The 20,045-nt window shown below is 40.9% G+C and overlaps 1 protein-coding gene and 1 pseudogene across 8 annotated transcripts in view; one reads left to right on the top strand and one right to left on the bottom strand.

Annotated features, from left to right (window-relative positions):
* R3HDM2 (R3H domain containing 2) overlaps positions 1-20,045 on the top strand; it is a 179,227-nt gene that overhangs the window by 63,597 nt on the left and 95,585 nt on the right. The window lies entirely within an intron of this gene.
* On the bottom strand, positions 13,625-13,743 carry LOC149473398 (5S ribosomal RNA; annotated as a pseudogene).

Below are 20,045 nucleotides of genomic sequence, written 5' to 3'. Positions count from 1 at the left end.
GCTGGATGTGATCTGGTTTTATTCCTGTATATTGATTCAGACTGTGCAGCATTCCTAAGTATATTTGTTGGCTCCTCACCTGCCATCTGTGGGCACAGAGAGTAATCCTATACACAGTCAGCTTTTACAGAGTTAGCTGCTCCAGATTTCTGGGCGGCACTGTGGGAGTGCACAAGACCAGTTTTATAATGTGATTGCAGCTGGTGGGCACTTTTGGAAATGTCGATTGTATTAGCTGTACATGAATGACTAAAGCTTTATGAAATAATGTAAAGCTTTTAATGACCAGGAGGATTCACAATGGCTGTATTGTGTAAACATTGATGGGTTATGTTTTTATTCTGCTTTAGAAAAATGCCTGCTTGGGTCTAAAGTGCATTGTTGACAGCAGGTTTATGCTGAAGCTCATGTCTAAAACCTGTTACAAATATATATTTTTTATTCAAGTTTCCTTCCCCAGGGAATCTGTGGTAGCACATAGATTGGATAAGGCTGCATTCACACCCAAGTGTCACATTTTTTGCATGTTTTTTTTTCTGGCAATTTATCGCACGTTTGTATGTGCTTCTTTAAATGTTTTTGTACAACTTTTTCCAAGGATTTTGGAGCTTTGGCATTTTTGTATTAGGCAGAGGAGAAAACTGTTATTTGTTACATCATTTGTTGCTGTGTGTTTCTACTTTCAGCTGCATCAAAAACACGCCAATCTGCCCAAAGTAAGCTACAAAAGTACTGTACCTCCAAAACTTTTTTGGGCTTCAGGCATTTGGGAGTAGAATGTGAATCACCACCATAGATAATAGATTTTTTTTCCTTCAGCTGCTTCTAGCTACAAAATGCTCAGGTGTGAATGAGACCTAATAGTTGGGCATGGTGTGCAGTTTTTTTTCTTTTGTTTTTTTTATTTGTAGCTTGTTATAGTTTTTGTTTTATAACTAAAAAATACATCACCTGTGGAATTACTGTGATTAAAAACTGTCATTTAATCTGTGACTGTGTGTGTGTACATATATATATATATATATATATATATATATATATATATATGTGTGTGTGTGTATATATATATATATATATATATATATATATATGTATATGTGTGAAGAGCTTGTGCCTAAAAAGAAAAGTTTGCATAAACTCTTTTTTGCCAGGGCTGTTTAGATCTCTAAATATAACCTGTTAACAAGTTTGCCCTAGTTTCTAAAGCTGCAAAGACTGCTGATAAAAAATTGTTTGTGTGCACCTACCCTAGTTTCAAGGATAATTTGTAAACTCCATATCTTCTTCTTTTTTTTTGTTTTTTATTATGTTCAGGGATATCAACAAAATCTTTATTTTGCTGTGCATTTAAAGCTGGCCGGCCATACTTTAGAAGAATGGTTTTAGAACGGTTTGATTTTCAAATCATTATTTAGGTCAGATCAACATTTTTTGTTTTTTTACTGCATTGATGAGAAAAATTGACAGAGCAGGATGGAATTATTTTTCAACACATTTCTAACAGTGAATATGGATTTCGCTCAGGAAACTAAATTCATTCTAAATCAAATGTAAAAGTAAACAAAATTTTGAAATACTTTGAAATGATATTCAACTGTAGCATGAGAATTGTTGTACAGATGTTTGTATGACTGTTCATTTGAAAATCTACAGTACTAGTGTATGGCTAGCTTTATGTAATCAGTGGAGATCAATGACTGCTAGAAGCTGGCAGCCCCTGCATGTGTTTAGCCACAATGTAGAGAGCACTTGTCATTCATTATACAGCTGACAGCAAGGGAGATGATGAGGATTCAGACTTAGCACATGTGCATGCAACAAACTGATATTAGAAAACCTGAGAAGGAAAAGGCCCAAATGTGACATTAGTGCTCTGTTCATTTTTCGTGTGTTTTGGCCAGACTTCTTAGCCAAGCTGTGCTTCTGTTTGGAGTGTGAGTAAAGAAACTGGTTGTGCTAAGGATCACAAAAACAGTCTGCACAGAACTACAAATTGTACAACAGATCTAACCATTACACACACACTTTTTTTTCTCTCCAGATGATATGAGTAAGTGGGAGTCTCTACTAACTCCCACCATTGTCCGCAGCAGCATGTTGGCTACATATAGGTCCTCATTTTGGTATTTGCTATCTGTTTAGATTCACATTGATGCGACTTTGCAACCCACATTTTGCATGAGCACTGCAGCTCATTCATCTGAATGGTCTGTTGTATCTCCTGAAATGCATGAGAAGATCCCTGTACCATTTCTGGAATCGCAGCCTGCACAGGAACTGCAAACGCAGTGCGGTTCCCATTGCAGAAAAGATTTCCAGGGTGTGTTCCCAGGTGGTTGTGGGAATAGGGGCGTATTCGCAGTGGAAATCACCCACACAAATGTGAACCTAATAAAGTAAGCTTTTGGCTGAGTTCATATACAACACAGTTTTATGACATTGACATTTGTTACTGTGTATTTTTTCAACAAATGTATCTTTATACACTGATTTAACAATTATTTTCTGTGTCCTTTTATATCGGAATAGGTGGACAGTAGTGTGTGTATGTGTGTGTATTTTTCTATTTTCATTTTTGTGGTAAAGGAAAGCTAATTGAAAATGTGCTGATGTTTGTGATTCTTCTGAAATGCCGCCCTGCTCCAATATCTGCATTCTCCTCCTCTCTGAAGCTGCATAGCATCTGTCCTGATGCATCTACGTCAGCTGGGATTTCCGTCTGTGTGACGCACATTGGCAACATGAAATGAAAGATGCAGAGAGGAGAGACTGGGAGGGGATTGCTGTCATGGGTTGTTAAGGAGATTTTTTAACAAAATTCAGGACCAAGATCCCCACAATGACCTTGACTTTCTTGGAAATACCCCTTCATGACTAAACCTTCATTTAACTGCAGCAAGCTTGAATAATTTTCATGTAAGCCAAAATGGGAACCCCCGTGGAGGATATCCCTATGTCTTGGTTGCCAAGTGACAGATGTGTGACGTCAATGGCAGTTCCCAGGCTGAAAAAAATTGTGCTGTAACTCATTAAATGCCTGTAGATCTGCAATGCAGTCTCCAGTGAATTACAGTTACTTACCAGGTCTGAACAAGTTAATGTAGCTAGGGGCGGTTAGTGAATAGATAAACTCAGGCTATATCAGTACCAATGATTATTCTGAACCCTGAAGGAAGGAGCCTTTGTATGATATATTCATGTAGATATGTCATAAAAATGACAGTACATTCTTCTGACACCGTACAGGTCACAGTTTCTTGTCCCACTTTTTTAAACTTTTTATAATTTTTTTTTCATTTTTCATAGTGAAATATTATTACTTTGCTCTGTTTTTGGCTAATTATTGAAGTCCGTAGTGATACAAATTGAAATGCATGCTGCCTTTTCACTGGAAAGTGTCTGTCTGGTTAACTACGAATTGCAGTTGGCATTTTTGTGCAACAAGCAAGATATTAGGGGCCTATTTATGTAATTGTGCTATAATCAGAATCTTTGTTTCATTTTCAAATCTGCACAACTAACATATTTGGAAGCTGTATTGCTTTGGGCAGCAATTTTTTTCTTTTAGGCAGACATTTCTTACATAGGAACCTTTACTGGCCATGTGTGAAGCACTTAGTGGGGTCCCTGTTGGCCCCTGTAGATGCAGGTACTCTTCTGGTATTTTTACAGCTGTTGGGGCTGGCTAGCAAAATACAATAGCCACAGCAGGAGATTCATCTATCCTTACTGTATAGCAGGGATGGAGGAATCTAGAAGTCTATATGTGTATGGCTACCTTTAGATGGAATCCTGCCAACCACTACCTTAGTGATAATAAACTTTCAGTTTTTTTTTTAAAACAGACCTTCATCCCCTTACACTTCTTTCCTCTACCCCACCCCTCCTTCCAACCCCTATACATATCGTGCTCTTTTTGTTTTGCTTTTGACCCTTTTTTAAGAAAAAATGTCCCCACCTCCCCTTGACATGTACACTGCCCGCTGTGCCTCCTGGGATATGCACATCACATACCAGTTAGGGAGGAGGGGGGCGGGCCTATCAGTGTGGGCAAGCCTGCCCGCTAATCCAGGAAGAGCTGTCGAGTCTCATGATGACTTCGGAACATGGCAGCGTAGGACAGAGCTGTGGCCAGGCAAGAGAGGATCTCAGCGGGACAACACTGGATCCACTGGATGAGTGGATATCTGAAGTGTGCTGATGCCACTTAAAGGTAAGTGGGGTTGAAATAAAAAAAAAAAAAAGGGATGTTCGGGGGAGATTCGCTTTAACATTTTTCAGCAGCTAATTTAAACACGGTACTGAGTATACTGCTGCTTTATCTTTTATATCCTTGCCCATGTTCCTGTTTAAGCTGGTGCTGAACAGGGACAAGAATTGTGTCTTCGTACACTGTGTGCATCAATAGATCTACTCAGCCCTCTTTTCTCCAAGCAATAGATTGACTGGAGACTGCACTGCCCACTGTTAACACTTTCTTTGGTCTTCTGTAGACACTTTTAGCAGCTTTAAAAGTTTTAAACTGCAAGTGCTGAGATAAGAATTTTAACCATTAGTTTACGGGGGAATGTTTATTTTATTGTGCTCAGCATGTAAAATTAAAAAATGCCGAGGGTTTATTGCTCCTGTAGGTGACAGTGCTTGCAGATCCACAGCCCCAGCTTTGTAACTAGAAGCACAGATACAGCCTGCAGCTACAGAACTGCGCTTCTCAAATCTATGTACATCCGACAATCCTGCCTGCCAAGAAAAGAATTGGTGTATGTAAACCCAGGAACAAAATAACAAGTAACTCATTGCAGTGCTACTGGTCCTTTTGATGTTTATGCATTATTTTTCTTATTTCAGGCAGTTTTTCCTTTTTTTTTCAGCTGTTGATTTTCCCAATAACACATCTCTTGTAGAGTGACAATGTTCACACATTGAACTGTATCTATGGAGGAGGAACTGTATCTGTATCTATGGAAGAGCAGCTTTGTCACCCTTGGACTAGAAGTGTTCAGGGGCTATATAACACGTTTGTTTTTTTTCTTTATCACCAATAAATAGGGGGTGGTGTTCTGTAGTCCACAGAGGTGAACTATCCAGGACTTACTAACAGTGCTCAAGTAAAGTGAAATTTCAACCTTTCCACAGTGTTGACTAAAGTGCAACAAGTCAAAGCTTACCCAATCTCGTGGCTGTTTAATGTCACATAACCTGTAGATATTTCCTCCCCAGCCTTTGTCCATGTCCATTGTCCACCCCTATCATTCATTGGACTTCAGTTCTTTGAATTATGGAGGCTCAGCATCATATGTGAGTGTTACCTGAGGCAGTCTGCATGCATTGTAGCTTGCTTAGGAAAACCCATCACTATCTGCATGCATTGTAGCCTGCCTAGCAATACCCATTGCTTTCATACTGGCCATCCCCATGAAGCTTTTTTTTAAATATCAAACATGTTATATTTACCTGCTCTGTGCAATGGAGTTGCAAAGATCGGCCCTGAACCTCCTGTTTTCAAGTCCCCGCCAGCGGTCCTGCTTACTCCTCTTGTGTGAGTGCCTCCTTAGCAGGCCACTTGCTATGGCGGCATTCCTGCAGGCTTGATCCTTAGGTGTTTCGCCTGCATCAATAAACACAGACAGCTCAGCTCTGCCCTATCCCCCACTCCCTCTTCAAAGGATTTGACTGACATCCGTGTCCTGGATTGAGTGAAGATTCGGGTAAGTATGGGGGAGGTTGTGAGGGGACAATATTTGAGCAAATAAGAATTAATTGATTGGGTTTTAATACACAGTGATACATGTAACGAAAGTCAGATGGTCCTTGCTGACTGTCCACAGGTACATTTGTGCACTTAAAGTGGTTGTAACGGCTAGATATTTTTTACCGTTATGCATTCAATGAAATTAAGGTAAAAATTGTCCCAGCAGCAGTATCCTCCCCTTACATTTTAAAAACTCCTGTCACTAGATCCAGTGCTGTGCCTGCCTGTAGTGGCTCTCTCTCTGCATTCACAGTACAGAGGCAAAAGCAAGAGCCATTGGCTCCTGCTGCTGCCAATCAAATCCTGAGAGCAGGGGATGGGGTGAGCCATGCTTTGTTCATCAATGGACACTCAAGGCCTGGCTCAGAAGCAAGCTTGCATGTATGCCGCTCTAAGAAGGAGCTGAGCTAGGCTGCGTGTGTCCATTGATGAACAAAGCATGGCTCACCCCATCCCCTGCTCTCAGGATTAGAACAGAGAGAACGGAAAGAGCCTGGAGCACTGGCAGTGGACCCAAGAAAAGGAGGATCGGAGCCGCACTGTGCACCAGCATTTCACAGAGCAGGTAAATATACCATCTGTTTTGATTTTAGTAGAAATAAAAAAACAAAAAAACAAAACAAAAACCCTAAAACTGCTTTAAAGTGGTAATAAACCCAAAATAAAACTTTTATTATATTGCAGGTTACCATTTCTTAGATGTGATGGCTCAATTAGTTTTTGTTTATGCATTCCTATCTTTACCTGATGTTATGGACAACAAGTCTCTGTTGTTTTTGAAAAGAATAAGCTGTCTTACAGATGTATCAGTTAGAGGTTTGAGACAAACCATTTACCACTGACAGGGGTGCTTACAGTGATCAGCTTTTATTTATGTAAAACCTTTATCCCAAAAGAAAACTGTTGCTGTAACCGCTTAAGCCCCCGGTCACAATGGGGGATGCTCCTTGGCATGCGATTTGCATGCCCTGCGACTTGCAGATCATATGCCAAGTTGCACCCTCTGTCCGCTATTAGAGCGGTAAAATCGGTGTGGTTCCAACTTAGTCGGAGCCGCACCGATTTCTAAAGTAGTGCATTACTTTTGTTGTGATTTACATAGACATCTGTGACAGATGTCTTGCAAATCGCAATGAAATCAGCAGGTCACCCAATTTTGAAATCATGCAACTTCACTGGAAGTTGCACGATTTCAAAATCGGCTTTGATGTGACCGGGTGGGGGTAAAGTGTGACCGGGGGGGGGAGGGGGGGGGGGTAAAGTGTGAAGATTTGTAGGTACTGTAATTTGTTGCTGTTCCATGGGTATGGGTGTACACAGTTTTAAACCGCATGTTAGGTATCTATTTGCTTCGTGTAACATCCTTTCTTATATTTTTTCAAAAAATGGGTATTATATTAATGTGCACTAAAATGTATTTAAAGTGTATTTATTCCTAAAAGATTGTTTTAAAAATTGTGCCACATCAAACAATTTGTAAATAAAACACCATTTATTCTCCAGGGTCTCTGCTTTCAAAAACTATATTATGTTTAGGGGTTTGAAGTAATTTTTTTAGCAAAAAAAATTAGATTTGTACATGCATGTGGGAAGTGTCAGAATTGGCCTGGGGATCAAGTGGTTAAGTTGAATAGGGTGTAGTTTTTGTGTGAGGGTTTATTTTAGATTCATTTTTTTGTAATGCCAACAATTAGAGGTGGGTGTGGGGGAAGATAGGTGCCTTGAGAACAACATTAAAGTGATACCAAACAATACCCTTTTTCTCCAGAATACACATCCACTACTTAATGGACCTGCAATCTAATTTTTATGAAATCGTTTCTTGGGGCCACTTCACATCTCTGCTTTGCATTTAGGCACATTACCATTGAACTCTATAGAGTGTGCGTTTATCAAAAGAAATGCAGCAAGCAGGACTTTTTTGGGTTTTTTTTTTACATGCTGCGCCTAAAACTCAAATAGTGTAAACAGGGCTTTACTTTGTTTTCCTGCCTCCTTGGAAAACCGTTCCTGTGTTCCCAAGTCCATCCTTTTCCCACACACTTCCGTTGGCTGCGAGCAGTGCATGGTAGTTGCGGATATGTGCACTGCAAATCCCATAATCACTAGAACATCTCAGGAGTGAGCAAAAGAGCATGGTTATGTTCCTACATACAGTGGGACCATGGAGAACGAAAGTAGCCACCCTCTAACAGGACGTCAGTCAGAGCACAGCAGTCTGAACAACAAACGAAAAAAAAATTGGAGAGGGCTGAGATCAATAGACATTTTTTTAATTGGGAATACTTTCTTGAGGGAAAAGAAAAAAAATAATGTATGCATATTCATGATGCAAATCTCCTGCACCACCACATTCAAAAGGACTCTATTGGATTGAGATCTGGTGACTGTGGAGGCCATTGGAGTACAGTGAACTCATGTCATGTTTAAGAAACCAGTTTGAGATGATTTGAGCTTTGTGCATTATCCTGTTGGAAGTATCCATCAAGAGATGGGTACATTGTAATCGTGAAAGGATGGACATGGTCAGCAACAATACCCAAAGTGCGCCAAGAAAATATCCCCCACACCATTACACTACCAGCCTGAACCGTTGATACATGGCAACAACCATGCCATGTTCAAAATCACTTAAATCCCTTTCTTCCCCATTCTGATGCTAAGTCTGAACTTCAAGTTATCCTCACCACATCAAGATACCTAAATAAATGTATTGAGTTGCTGCCATGTGATTGGCTGATTAGCAATCTGTTACCAAGCAATTGAACAGGTGTACCCAATAAAGAGGCCGGTGTGTGTGTATGTATGTGTATATGTGTGTGTGTGTGTGTGTGTGTGTGTGTTTTTTGCATTCAGAAAGTATTCAGACCAACTTCACTCTTTTTTTTTTCCTTTCAATTTTGTGCACTTTATTTTTTATTTTGTTATGTTGCAGATTGATACTACAGTTGTTTAAATTCATTGTATTTTTCTAATTAATTTACATTCAGTACCCCATACTGACAAAGTTAAAACAGAATTTTAAAAATATTTGCAAATGTATGAAAAAGGAAAACTGGAATATCACTTTGTCATAAGTATTCAGACCTTGATTTGCCTTCACCTGTGATAAAATAAATTGATTGGACATGATTTGGAATGACATACACCTCTCTATAAAAGGACTCGCAGCTGACAGGAACCCAGTGGTCACTCTGACTGAGCTCCAGAGATTCTGTGTGGAGATGGGACATATTTGCAGAAGGACAACCATCACTGCAGCCCTCCACTGATCTGGGCTTTATGGCAGAGTGGCTAGATGGAAGCCTCTCCTCCATTTCTTGGAGTACATCACGGGACACAGAGCAGGTTATTCATGACTATGTGGGTTATATGCCGCCTATAGGTGAATGGACACTGGGCAACCAATCAGAGAGGAAATGCTTCCCTATATAACCCAATCCACACAGGAAGTATTTCAATTTTGCAGCAAGCAAGTAGATTCCAGCAAGATGGGAGGGACCTTGGTGTCCCGTGATGTACTCCAAGAAATGAATTTCACAGGTAAGTATGTGGGGGGAAAAAAAAACCAATTTTCGTACATCATGGGACTCAGAGCAAGCTATTCATGACTATGTGGGATGTCCTAAAGCAATATAAAATCTGAGGGGTGGGTGACCCCATAATAGGTGCCACCATCAATCCCAAAGGACCTAGTCTGCCATTTGTAATAGGCTGTGGCCAGGCCAAAGGCAGAATCCTCTGTGGCTCTGGAATCCACCTGGTAGAACCTTGTGAATGTACGAACCGAAGACCATATAGCGGCCTTGCAGACCTGAGCAACTGATGCCTTATGGCGGATAGCCCAAGATGCCCCCACACTCCTGGTAGAGTGATATTGACAGGCAGTACTTCCCTCCTGTGGAGACCAAGTCCCCTGAACTGTAGCCACCCCCAAACCAGCCCCCCCCCCAACCAGGGAGACTCGCATGAGTTGAGTGGTTACTATCTTCCATATCAAGCAAAATGACCCTTTCTCCAGATTTCGAACAAACACCGATTCGGACTCTGCAGTGCCCCAGGGACAAAGCCCTTCGGCAATCCAATGCTTGGACCTTCATGATCCAGACAGACAGCATGTTCCTCTACAAAAGACCTCGAGTGGAACTGCACGTAAGAATCCGCTTCACCAAAGATACCATTTTTCCATGCAGAGACTTATTGAAGGATACCTTTTGCTGCTTACAGTGGGGCAAAAAAGTATTTAGTCAGCCACCAATTGTGCAATTTCTCCTACTTAAAAAGATGAGAGAGGCCTGTAATTGGCATCATAAGTAGACCTCAACTGTTAGAGACAAAATGAGAAAAAAAATCCAGACAATCACATTGGCTGATTTGGAAAGAATTTATTTGCAAATTATGGTGGAAAATAAGTATTTGGTCACCTACAAACAAGCAAGATTTCTGGCTCTCACAGACCTGTACCTTCTTCTTTAAGAGGCTCATTTGTCCTGCACTCATTACCTGTATCAATGGCACCTGTTTGAACTTGTTATCAGTATAAAAGACACCTGTCCACAACCTCAAACATGTCACACTCCAAACTCCACTATGGTGAAGATCAAAGAGCTGTTGAAGGACACCAGAAACAAAATTGTAGACCTACACCAGGCTGGGAAGACTGAGTCTGCAATAGGCAAGCAGCTTGGTGCAAACAAATCAACTATGGGAGCAATAATTAGAAAATGGAAGACATACAAGACCACTGATAATCTCCCTCCATCTGGGGCTCCACGCAAGATCTCACCCCGTGGGGTCAAAATGATCACAAGAACGGTGAGCAAAAATCCCAGGACCACACAGGGGGACCTAGTGAATGACCTGCAGAGAGCTGGGACCGACGTAACAAAGGCTAGCATCAGTAACACACTACGCCGCCAGGGACTCAGATCCTGCAGTGCCAGACGTGTCCCCCTGCCTTAGCCAGTACATGTCTGGGCCCATCTGAAGTTTGCTAGAGAGCATTTGGATGATCCAGAAGAGGATTGGGAGAATGTCATATGGTCAGATGAAACCAAAATAGAACTGTTTGGTAGAAACACAACTCGTCGTGTTTGGAGGAGAGAGAATGCTGAGTTGCATCCAAAGAACACCATACCTACTGTGAAGCATGGGGGTGGCAACATCATGCTTTGGGGCTGTTTCTCCGCAAAGGGACCAGGACGACTGATCCATGTACAGGACAGAATGAACGGGGCCATGTATCGTGTAATTTTGAGTGCAAACCTCCTTCCATCAGCAAGGGCATTGATGATGAAACGTGGCTGGGTCTTCCAACATGACAATGATCCCAAACATACCGCTCGGGCAACGAAGGAGTGGCTTCATAAGCATTTCAAGGTCCTGGAGTGGCCTAGCCAGTCTCCAGATCTCAACCCCATAGAAAACCTTTTGAGGGAGTTGAAAGTCCGTGTTGCCCAGCGACAGCCCCAAAACATCACTGTTCTAGAGGAGATCTGCATGGAAGAATGGGCCAGCAACAGTGTGTGCCAACCTTGTGAAGACTTACAGGAAACGTTTGACCTCTGTCATTGCCAACAAAGGATATATAACAAAGTATTGAGATGAACTTTTGATATTGACCAAATACTTATTTTCCACCATAATTTGCAAATAAATTCTTTCCAAATCAGCCAATGTGATTGTCTGGATTTTTTTTCTCATTTTGTCTCTCATAGTTGAGGTCTACCTATGATGCCAATTACAGGCCTCTCTCATCTTTTTAAGTGGGAGAACTTGCACAATTGGTGGCTGACTAAATACTTTTTTGCCCCACTGTATATTTTGCTTTAAACTTGGAAACGAAAAGGAACATTAAGGTATTCTGAGTTTGACATCCCCTGTGTCTTCAGCAAGCCCAGTACCAGAGCTAGGAGCTTTGTGAACACTTGGGACGTGGCCAGCCAAAGGGCAGTGCCCCGAAATAAAGAATGGTGATTCTTTACTGCAAATCACAGAAACCCTTGATGAGCCTAAAAAAATTGGCACACAAAGATACAGTTGTGTTCAACATAATAGCAGTGTGTTGAAAAAAGTGAATAAAGCTCAAAATCCTTCTAATAGCTTTTATTTCCATACAAATGCATTGGGAACAGTACACATTCTATTCCAAATCAAAACATGAAGAAAAATATATCACATTTGTGTTGTTCCTCTAAAACAATTTGAAAAGTGAATATTATACTGTTCAAACATTCACTATATAAACTGAAAAATGTTTGAAGATTTTGCTTTCCTTTGAATTAATATTTAGTTGTATAACCACCGTTTGAGAACTGCTGTACATCTGTGTTGCATGGAGTCAACCAACTTCTGGCACCTGTGAACTGGTATTCCAGCCCAGAATGATTGGACTACATTCCACAGTTCTTATCCAATTCTTGGTTTTGCCTCAGAAACTGCATTTTTGATGTCGCCCCATAAGTTTTCTATTGGATTAAGATCCAGGGATTGAGCTGGCCACTCCATAACGTCAATCTTGTTGGTCTGGAACCAAGATGTTGCACGTTTACTGGTGTGTTTGGGGTCGTTGTCTTGTTGGAACACCCATTTCAAGGGCATTTCCTCTTCAGCATAAGGCAGCATGACCTCCTTCAAGTATTCTGATGTATTCAAACTGATCCATGATCCCTGGAATGCGATAAATAGGCCCAACACCGTAGTATGAGAAACATCCCCATATCATGATGCTTGCTCAACCATGCTTCACTGTCTTCACAGTGTACTGTGGCTTGAATTCCGTGTTTGGGGGTCGTCTGACAAACTGTCTCCAGCCACTAGACCCAAAAAGAGCAATCTTACTTTCATCAGTCCACAAAATGTTGCGCCATTTCCCTTTAGGCCAGTCAATGTGCTCTTTGGCAAATTGTAACCTCTTCAGCACGTCTTTTTTTCAACAGTGGGACTTTGCGGGGGCTTCTTGCAGATAGCTTGGCTTCACATAGGCGTCTTCTAATTGTAACAGTACTCACAGGTAACTTTAGACCTTCTTTGATCTTCCTGGAGCTGATTGTTGGCTGAGTTTTTGCCATTTTGGCTCTTCTTCTATCCTTTCGAATGGTAGTTTTTCGCTTTCTTCCACGTCTTTCAGGTTTTGGTTGCCATTTTAAAGCATTTGCGATCATTTTAGCTGAGCAGCCTATCATTTTCTGTACTTCTTTATATGTTTTCCCCTCTCCAATCAACTTTTTAATCAAAGTACGCTGTTCTTCTGAACAATGTCTGGAACGACCCATTTTCCTCAGAATTTCAGAGAGAAATGCACTGTAACCAGCATGTACAAAATTTCCTGCCTTCCTTCCTTAAATAAGGGCAATAATTGCCACCTGTTTTTCAAAGAATGAATGACCTCACTAATAGAACTCCACACTGCTATTATTTTGAACATGCCCCTTTCAATTAGTGATTCAATTACACAGAATCAGCAGCATGCATGTCATGACTTTTGGGCCTGTTGGATTTCTATTACTCTACTACACCTGCTAGTAAATTATTTGCCATGTAGAAATATCATTTCTACCAAAAACAGTGATTGATCAGGTTAGTGATGTCTGACTGCTATTATATTGAACACAACTGTATGTGTCATGAAGGACTGGACACCTGAAACCTATCTCTTACAGAGAAGTCGCCACTGATCGGACCAATCCCATCTGATACAGAAGGACCTCTAGACTTATGTCTCATACCTTGAGATCTAAGATAGACCTCACGTCTGTTTGGTTTTGGGCCTGCAAACCTGTTGAGTATCTTGAATCACCTCAGAGACTGCCCTAGCATCCTCTGCCTGAGATACTTCTCAAAACACAGCTGTCTCAGACTCTGGAGGGGAAAAGCTTACAATACCTGGTATTCCCAGGCAGTCTCCCCTCCAAGTAATAACCAGGACTAACCCTGCTTAACTTCTAAGTTCAGACGAGATCAGGTGCATTCAGGGTGATGTGGCTGCAGTCCAGATACAGCTGACACCATTGGTCTATAGTAAAATGCGAACACCGCCAGATTAACCCCTCCAGTCTACTGGACCTGAGGTCAGTGCCCCTTCCTCTAAGCTGCTTCCTCCTTCTGGTACCATTTAAGTCAATAATATACCAACTATATTGTCACCTAACTATGCAGCCCCACAGGGATGCAGGTCCATAGCCATGTTGGTCTAAAGTTATGCAATTTCGCAGGCAAGCAAGCATGCCGCTATGCTGGTACGCAGGTATGTAAGTATTCAGATTATACAAGTGCCCAGTTCACTCAAGTATGCATGTAAGTATGCAGGTGTAGGTGTGCATGTACCTATGCAGTTTGTGCAAATTTGCATGTACGTATGCAGTTCATGCAAATATAAGTGTGCAGTCTGTAAGTATGTATGTTTATGCATTTAGGTATGCATGTACGTATGCAGCTTATGCATTTAAGTATGCATGTACATATGCAGTTTATGCAATTCAGTATGTATGAAGTTTATGCAGTTCAGTATGCATGTTTGTATGTATGCTGTTTATGTATTAGGTATGTATACAGTTTATGCAAATATACAGTTCATAAAATTATGCAGGTATGCATTCAATAATGTAATACAATGCTGCAACTGCCCCACTTTCTAAAAGCGTATTGTTTTATCAAACTGTAAAAATTAACTGCAGTTGGTTCCATATTAGACTTGCAGGACTAGTCAAGCACATATGCGTCAAACTCAGCCTGAATGCAGCCGCTATGCTGCTTCCGTGCAGCCTAAATGTAAGCTCCTGCAGATCAAATGCAAGCTACTCTGGAGACTCAGCTCCTTTATGTGCACTGGTACCCATGCAGAGGTGTATCAGAAACAGTTGTACAAGCCCCCTGGGAGTATGCAGGCTAATGCAATGTGTAATTGTGTCCTGTCTGGTCATGCAGCTCTCTTACAGGTAATATTCACACATCATCATCCAGCCATAGACTGCTCTGTGTCCCTGCTTTCTCTCAGGAGTCTCACTAAACTGTCAGCCCACATGTGACTTCAGACATTAGCAAAAATGGCTACCTGTCTGCTTTCTGTTTCCCCTTGCGCAAGAGTAGACTATAGAAAGTGGCCCCAAAGGCCTCTAGTGGCTGCAGGAGAAACTACAACCCAATACTCCTTCAGAGAGAGACAGAGCATGGCCAGACTAGACTAAACACTGCAAATGTAACTTGCCATTCCAGCCGCAGGACTGAAGGCCCACTTGGAGTTTTCAAAAAAGCACCTGAAGAACTCTGAGACTGAGGAACAAGATTCTCTGGTTTGTTGAAACCAAGATTGAACTGTTTTCGCCTCAATTCTAAACATTGTGTGGAGGAATCCAGGCACCGCTCATCACCTGCCCAATATCATCCCAACAGTGAAGCGTGGTGGTTGAGGGAAATCTGAATAGAGCAAAGTACAGAGATATCCCCAATGAAAACCTGTTCCACAGCACTCAGGACATCAGACTGGGCCCAAGGTTCACCTAATGACATGACAACGATCCTAAGCGCACAGCCAAGGGTAACACAGGAGTGGCTTAGGGGCAACTCTATGAATGTCCTAGAGAGACTAAGCCAGAGCCCTGACTTGAACCTTATTAAACATGTGCAGAGAGACCTGAAAATGGCTGTCCTCCGACGGTCCCCACCCAACCTGACAGAGCTTGAGCGTATTTGCAAAGAAGAATGGCAGAAAATCCCCATATCCAAAGCTTGTTGAGTCATACCCCAAAAGACTCAAGGCCGTAATTGCTGCCAAAAGTGTTTCTACAAAGTACTGAGTAAAGGGTATGAATACTTATGGCAATGTGATTTTAGTTTTTGTTCTTAATAACTTCATAGGCCTTTCTAACATTCTCTTTGTCATTACGGGGTACTGAGTGTAGATTGATGAGGCAAAAAAAATTAATTTAAACTGTAGTAGCAGGCTGCAACATAACAGTATTGAAAAAAGTGAAGGGGGTCTGAATACTTTATGAATGCACTGCATGTATGTATGTGTGTATTTTTTTTTTTTTTTTTAACCATAGCTTAGTGTGTCAATTTAAAGGTTTTTAGCTATTACAATTTCTTTCTCTTGCTAAAAAATTGCCAATGAAAAGCTCTAGAAATTTTAGTGGCTAGTTGCCTTGACTAATTTGAAATGGTCCTGTACATGCATCAGACACGGCCATGTGAACGGAAACCACTTTTGCACCTAATCGCAGGTTTTGTAACAATCTGTTATTAATGTAATCTGTTACATAGATTCTGGTGCCTTTTTATATGTGATGGCTATCGTTCAATGTTTTGATCAGTGCATTAGATAAGATTAGTACAGGGGTAGGTGTGGCCATAGCTGATAGCGAGAAGATGTTTCATTCATTGGCTATCAGTGTGAGGTAGCTATGTCTCACTGCCACTTTTCTGTGGCCCGCTCTTCATATGGGAGGAAAGTAATTCTGATGCAGGTTTGGCATGTCGAGGATGCAATCCACCTGTCACATACAGTGAAGGAAGTATTTGATCCCTTGCTGATTTTGAATGTTTGCCCACTCACAAAGAAATGATCAGTTTAAAAATCGAATGGTAGGTGTATTGTAACACTGAGAGACAGAATAGCAACCAAAAATTCAAAAGAAATGCATGTCTAACAAATTATGCACGGATTTGCATGTTCATGAGGGAAATAAGTATTTGATCCCCTTCACAAAACATGACTTAGTACTTGGTGGCAAATCCCTTGTTGGCAATCAGAGGTCAGCCGTTTCCTGTAGTTGGCCACCAGGTTTGCACACATCTCAGGAGGGATTTTGGCCCAATCCTCTTGGCAGATCCTCTCCCAAGTCATTAAGGTTTGGTGGCTGACGTTTGGCAACTCCAACTTTCAGCTCCCTCCGCAGATTTTCAATCGGATTAAGGTCTGGAGACTGGGTAGGCCACTCCAGGACCTTAATGTGCTTCTTCTTGAGCCACTCCTTTGCTGCCTTGGCCATGTGTTTTGGGTCATTGTCATGCTGGAACACCCATCCACGACACATTTTCAATGCCCTGACTGAGGGAAGAAGGTTCTCACCCAAGATTTGACAGTACATTGCCCCGTCCATCGTCCCTTTGATGTGATGCAGCTGTCCTGTCCTCTTAGCAGAAAAACACCCCCAAAGCAGAATGTTTCCACCACCATGTTTGACAGTTGAGATGGTGTTCTTGGGGTCATAGGCAGCATTCCTCCTCCTCCAAACACGGCAAGTTGAGTTGATGCCAAAGAGCTCGATTTTGGTCTCTACTGACCACAACACTTTCAACCAGTCCTCTGGATCATTCAGATGTTCAGTGGCGAACTTCATACGGGCCTGGACATGTGCTTTCTTGAGCAGAGGGACCTTGCGGGCACTGCAGAATTTCAGTCCTTGACGGCATAGTGTGTTACCATTTGTTTTCTTGGTGACTGTGGTCCCAGCTACCTGGAGATCATTGACAAGATCCTCATGTGTAGTTCTGGGATGATTCCTCACTGTTCCCATGATCATTGACACTCCATGAGGTGAGATCTTCTCACCAAGCTGCTTGGTGATAGTTTTGTAGTCCAGTCCAGCCTTGTGTTGGTCTACAATCTTGTCCCTGACATCCTTGCACAGCTCTTTGGTCTTTGCCATGGTAGAGAGTTTGGAATCTGATTGTTTGATTTCTCCTTTTGGACAGGTTTCTTTCATACAGGTAACAAAATGAGATTAGCAGCACTCCCTTTAAGAGACTGCTTCTAATCTGCACTTCATACCTGTATGAAAGACAACTAGTAGCCAGAAATCCTGCTGAATGAGAGGGGATCAAATACTTATTTCCCTCCATGAACATGCAAATCAGTGCATAATTTGTTAGACATGCATTTCTTTTGAATTTGTGTTGCTATTCTGTCTCTGTGTTACAATACACCTACCATTCGATTTTTAGACTGATCATTTCTTTGTGAGTGGGCAAACATTCAAAATCAGCAGGGGATCAAATACTTATTTCCTTCACTGTACCTGCAATTGATCTATTGCTGACCTCCATGTTAGGGGATAATTTCTAAAACTTGACATCAGTCTGCACTAGGAGGGTTTTTAATAGGAGCATAGTCTACAGTGGTTTATGTAGCTTGGGTTATGAAGTATGAGCTGAAAGTTGGGTAATGATAAAAGTATATGTGGCTGTTCTATTTAAAGAGCATAGTAAATATAGCCACCTAATTTGTATTACTGTTGCGTTTGCCTGACTGTTATCATCTATGAGGAAGGGTAGAAACATGATTTAGGCCTATAATATGTACATAGCAGTATACATCTCATCTCTTTGGGCACCTTGATGTGCATTTCATCTCTTTATGTTTTGGCATTATGTCATTTGCTGAAACACTGTCCTCTTACCTGCACCTCACCCTTTTTTCCCACTGTATGTTTGCTCTTGCGCGCTCTTGTCAAAGATGATCATGTCTCCCTCCTCCTCCTCCTCACAGCCTCCCACGCTGTCCTGGGGGACGCAGGCTGATTCATTCATACAGTGAAAACTGCCTGCCTTTTAGAAAACCTTAATGAAAGAAACAAGAACTGAGCAGACATGCAGAGCTATATATCAAGATTGATGATTTTTATGGTATGTTTTGCCATAATTGTGCCAATGCACTTCTTTTGGCGAGTGCCTGTTTCTGTTAATTTTGCTTAACTGCTAATATATGAATACAAAAATTGCAATTTTTTTCAATTCATTTGGGGAAAAAAAGGTGTGTATGGCATCCCTGTAAGGAGACCTGTACTGAAGTATGTAGGCTTTCATTACTTTTTTTCATAAACTGTTTTTCATTTGTGTACATGTTGGTTTCTCCTGATATATTAATTGTTTTTGTGTCATGCAGTATAGCACAAAACAATGTCCTGTCTTATGTCCTGTAGACTGAGAAGGGGTTGTGTGTTTATGCAGGTGCTGCATGCAGGCAGGCTATGCAAGTGAATTGAGACACAGACACTTGTCCCAATTTGACAGGCGTGTGCTCCTGAACACAGAATATATTTACTCAACTAGGTCTCATCTTTTGTTATTTACAGAGATTTGGAAATATTGTGTGCACTAAAATTGATTTCAATATTTTTTTTCTACTAAAAATGTGAATTTGATAAACAATTTTGTTCCATATCGTGAAACTGTAAAAAAAAAAAAAAAAAAAAGTATATATTTCCTATCATTCCTCTGGTTTCAGTGGCACATGGTGTGGCACAGTCCACCACCATACTGCGGCCAATAGAGCTGAATGATATGTTTGTGACATTTTAATAAAGTTCTAACAGTTCTTTCTGTGAAAAATGTACATTTTAGCATATGTGTGCATCTTTCTAGAATGTATACATAGAAATGCAAGGGTTGAAATACTTGTCATGCAGAAAATACTGTTCCTAGTTTCCTTTCACGCTGGCCTTAAATCTAAAGGTGTGGCTCTTTAGACCTGTGACCTCTGTTGAAGCTGAAAAATCAGAGTTTATATGAGCTCTGTTTCAGCAGAGATCACATGAACACTTGTCTAGGTCTTCAGATTTGTCCAGCAATGGATGGTCTTGGGTTAATATCCCTGGCATTGTAAAGTTGTTTGTTGTTCTTTTGGCTAGTGTCTTGACGAGTTTCCTACTGTCTTTTTATTGCAGTCAGTGTCCCAGTTATTTCCACCTGTGGTCCCAGGTGGCAACAGTCAGGAAGTGAGTGGAAATCTATCAGTCAAGGATAGAGGTAGAAAACTATCAAAGTTCTGACATTCCCTGATCTATCCACAATTTAAAAAGTATTGTTCTACTTTAAAAATGTTACTACTTATTTTAAAGTAGTGATGCACGATATATCAACTGCTGAAAATTATCTGGCGAAAATAGGGTTATCTGTATTTGCTGACAGAAAAAAAAAGTTGCCGATTAATGATAGTTGACTTCAATGCAAAATCAAATCCCACTGACTTCAATGCAAAAATCACGTCCCGCTGACTTCAATGCAAAATTTAACATTTTGCTAAATTAAAGAAAATTTTGAAAAAAAAAACACATTTATCTTTGTTTCTTTTTATAAAATTTTTCAAATAAATAATTGTTTATAAACTTAGGCCGAGATGTATTCTGTCGCATTTCTTTGGTGAAAATAACCCAAATCAGTATTTACTATATAGTCTGTAGGAAAGTTACAGAGTCCACAAACTATGGGATATATCTGAAAATTGATCAGTCATGAAGTACTGACAGCCAATCTAATTTGTTTAAGCCCAAAAATGTCAGGACAGTGCAGAGAT

The sequence above is a fragment of the Staurois parvus genome, unplaced genomic scaffold (assembly GCF_062004578.1).
Source record: "Staurois parvus isolate SC_StPar_1 unplaced genomic scaffold, SC_StPar_1.0 ptg000017l, whole genome shotgun sequence".
Classification (NCBI taxonomy): domain Eukaryota; kingdom Metazoa; phylum Chordata; class Amphibia; order Anura; family Ranidae; genus Staurois; species Staurois parvus.
This window is presented reverse-complemented; position numbering and strand designations above follow the sequence as displayed.